Below are 3,924 nucleotides of genomic sequence, written 5' to 3' on the forward strand. Positions count from 1 at the left end.
AGTATGTGAACCATGAACTCCCAGATGTCCAAGCTGGATATGAAAAGGCAGAGGAACCAGAGATCACATTGCCAACATCCGCTGGATCATAGAAAAAGCAAGGGAGTTCTAGAAAAATATCTACTTTTCCTTCATTGCCTATGCCAAAGTCTTTGTGTGGATCACAACAAACTGTAGAAAATTCTTTAAGAGATGGGAATACCAGATCACCTGACCTGCCTCCTGAGAAATCTGTATGCAGGTCAAGAAGCAACAGTTAGAACTGGACATGGAACAACAGACTGGTTCCAAATCAGGAAAGGAGTACATCAAAGCTGTATATTGTCACCCTGCTTATTTAACTTACATGCAGAGTACATCATGAGAAAAGCCAGGCTGGATGAAGCACAAGCTGGAATCAAGACTGCTGGGAGAAATATCAATAACCTCATATATGCAGATGACACCACCCTTATGGCAGAAAGTGAAGAAGAACTAAGCCTCTTGATGAAAGTGAAAGAGGAGAGAGAAAAAGTTGGCTTAAAGCTCAACATTCAGAAAACTAAGATCATGGCAACCAGTCCCATCACTTCATGGGAAATAGATGGCGAAACAATGGAAACAATAGGAGACTATTTTGGGGAACTCCAAAATCACTGCAGATGGTGACTACAGCCATGAAATTAAAAGACGCTTGCTCCTTAGAAGAAAAGCTATGATCAACCTAGACAGCATATTAAAAAGCAGAGACATTACTTTACCAACAAAGGTCCATCTAGTAAAGGCTATGGTTTTTCCAGTATTCATGTATGGATGTGAGAGTTGAACTATAAAGAAAGCTGAGTGCTGAAGAATTGATGCTTTTGAACTGTGGTGTTGGAGAAGACTCTTGAGAGCTCCTTGGAGTGCAAGAAGATCCAACCTGTCCATCCTAAAGGAAATCAGTCCTGAATATTTTCATTGTAGGGACTGATGCTGAAGCTGAAACTCCAATACTTTGGCCACCTGATGCAAAGAACTGACTCATTGGAAAAGAACCTGATGCTGGGAAAGATTGAAGGCAGGAGGAGAAGGGGACGACCAAGGATGAGATGGTTGGCCGGCATCACCAACGCGATGGACATGAGTTTGAGTAGGTCCCGGAAATTGGTGGTGGACAGGGAAGCCTGGTGTGCTACAGTCCATGGGATGGCAAAGAGTTGAACATGACTGAGCAGCTGAACTGAACTGAACTGAAATTTCCTTAAGGAAATTCTCTCTTCTTTGAAATTCTACGGTACCTATGGCCTTTAAAATTTGTGTGACTTTCCCTTTTCCCATGTCTTTTGTCATCACCTTAATTACCTCGTGCACTTTTATTATCATGGTTATCTTTCCACATGCTTACCTTGACTCCCTTAACAGGTAGTGTAGTGCTTTGCTACTTAAAGTAGTCCATGAAGCAGCAGCACCAGGAGTTTATTAATATGTTATTGACCAGGGGAATTTTGCAGAAACTAACACCTGTGGCCAGCAATTTGTTATGTAAGTGAATATTGAACCATCTCTGGTCCAAAATGTTTGGGTAACAAAAAGCATACCACTATGTCTCAGGTCAAATTGCAGAATTTCAGAACTTACCCTCACATTACTGAATCAGAGTCTACATTTTAACAAGATCCTCAGGTGATTGGCAAGCACTGATGCAATGGAGATCTGATACATTTACCTATAACTCTTTATTTCAGAAAATCTATCATTTTCCCATTTCAAAAAATACCCCAACTCCAACACATGAAGATGGGTCCACTTTTCCTACCACAGAGGTGGATGTATAACTCAGGTAAGCTGTTGAGGACCCTATCCTTGTGAACAGAGTTGTCCATGGATAGGCATGGGAAAGCCAGATCCGTTTTCAGACTCATAAGGATGCTGGGAGACAAGACATGCTCCTTTTTCTGGGATTATCCTAGTAAAGCCCATTTCTTGTAGAGTTGCTGCTGGCCATGTTTGGTGCAATATGAAGGAAAACTCTATGAAATGATTTCAGAAAGAGAATGTCAGAAGTAAGAGAGGGAGATAGACCCTTAATGATATCATTTGAGCTCCTGCATCCAGCTTGGTCTGAAACCATACATTCCCATTATCAATAGATTCTCCTTTGGCCAAAATGAGTTTGAGTTTGTTTTCTGCTCTTTGCAACCAAAAGAGTTCTGATAAAAGGAGGAAAATGTAAGAAAAATGTATAATTTGTGTTTTTGCAACCTCAAAATATTAACAAGTTCAAGGTAACAATATTACCTTGAACATGATGGTCACTGTTGTTTCACTATCTTAGCTTCCATTTAATTGAATCTCCTCATTTTATACCTTTCTAAAATGTACATTAGATTAGGTCACACCTGGATCAAGTGCTGCAATTGTTCCTTACCATGGTGAGAAGTTTCTTTTTAAAGTTTCTCACAATGCAGTACTAGCCACCCTTACAGCTTCTCTGTTCATTCTTCTCCACTCAAGCCCTATATCCCATTTGCAGGTTCTTGAAGGAACCCTAGCTTTTCTTGCCACAAAGACTTTGGACCTGCTTTTCCTGCGAAACCCTGGATATCTACTTGGTGATCTCTTACTTGTTCTTGAAAGGCCTTTTCAAGGATCAACTATTCAAGAAGTCTTTCCTAATGCCCACTCATTTCCTTCTCAGAGATTGTGCTTTCTCTGTGTTCTTTATCAAGCCTTTACAAACTGTATTAAAATTGCTCGTATATTTGTCAGTTTAGCCTGCAAGATTGTGAACCTCTCGAATGCAGAATTTTCAAGTTTTATCCTTTAATTTCCAGGTTTAGTAGAAAACCTGCTTAATAAGCCCCCTTTAAATGTTTATTAAAATCAAAGAATAACTAGAAATAACAGAAGGTCTTTCAATCATTACCCTTGGATGCTGTTGTTTACTTGCTCTGTGACCTGGGTTAAACCACTCACACAACTGAGATCCTGTATTTCTTCACCTGTAAAGCTGGGATAATAGTTTTCTCCTTGCCTAGTATGATAATTCTATGAAATAATAGGCAGAAAAATGTCCTATACCCAAAGGTGTCCATGCCTTGATCCCTGGAGTCTGCAAATACGTTATGTTTTTCTCAAATATTTCTTTCTTTATTTGGCTACACCAGTCATAGTTGCAGCATGTAAACTCAGTTGCAGCATGTGGGATCTAGTTCCCTGACCAGGGATTGAACCTGGGCCCCCTGCACTGGGAGGACAGAATCTTAGTCACTGGACCATCGGGGAAGCCCCGTGAATATGTTCTGTTCAGTTCAGTTGCTCAGTCGTGTCCAACTCTTTGTGACCCCATGAACTACAGCACACCAGGCCTCCCTGTCCATCACCAATTCCTGGAGTCTACCCAAACCTACGTCCATCGAGTCGGTGATGCCATCCAACCATCTCATCCTCTGTCGTCCCTTTCTCCTGCCTTCAATCTTTCCCAGCATCAGGGTCTTTTCAAATGAGTCAGCTCTTCACATGAGGTGGCCAAAGTACTGGAGTTTCAGCTTCAACATCAGTCCTTCCAATGAACACCAAGGACCGATCTCTGTTAGGATGGACTGGTTGGATCTCCTTGCAGTCCAAGGGACTCTCAAGAGTCTTCTCCAACACCACAATTCAAAAGCATCAATTCTTCAGCACTCAGCTTTCTTCACAGTCCAACTCTCACATCCATACATGACCACTGGAAAAACCATAGGCTTGACTAGACGGACCTTTGTTGGCAATGTAATGTCTCTGCTTTTTAATATGCTGTCTAGGTTGGTCATAACATGTACAAAAAGATTTTTGAGATATAATTTTGATTACAGACCTTGATATGGTGAAATTCTGATTATCCAGCCATGCCCAGTCTAATCACATGAGCCCTTAAAAGAGGAGAGTTTTCTCAGGTGGGAGGCAGATGAGTGATGAGGCAGA

Source organism: Bos taurus, chromosome 28, assembly GCF_002263795.3.
Source record: "Bos taurus isolate L1 Dominette 01449 registration number 42190680 breed Hereford chromosome 28, ARS-UCD2.0, whole genome shotgun sequence".
In the NCBI taxonomy this organism is placed as follows: Eukaryota; Metazoa; Chordata; class Mammalia; order Artiodactyla; family Bovidae; genus Bos; species Bos taurus.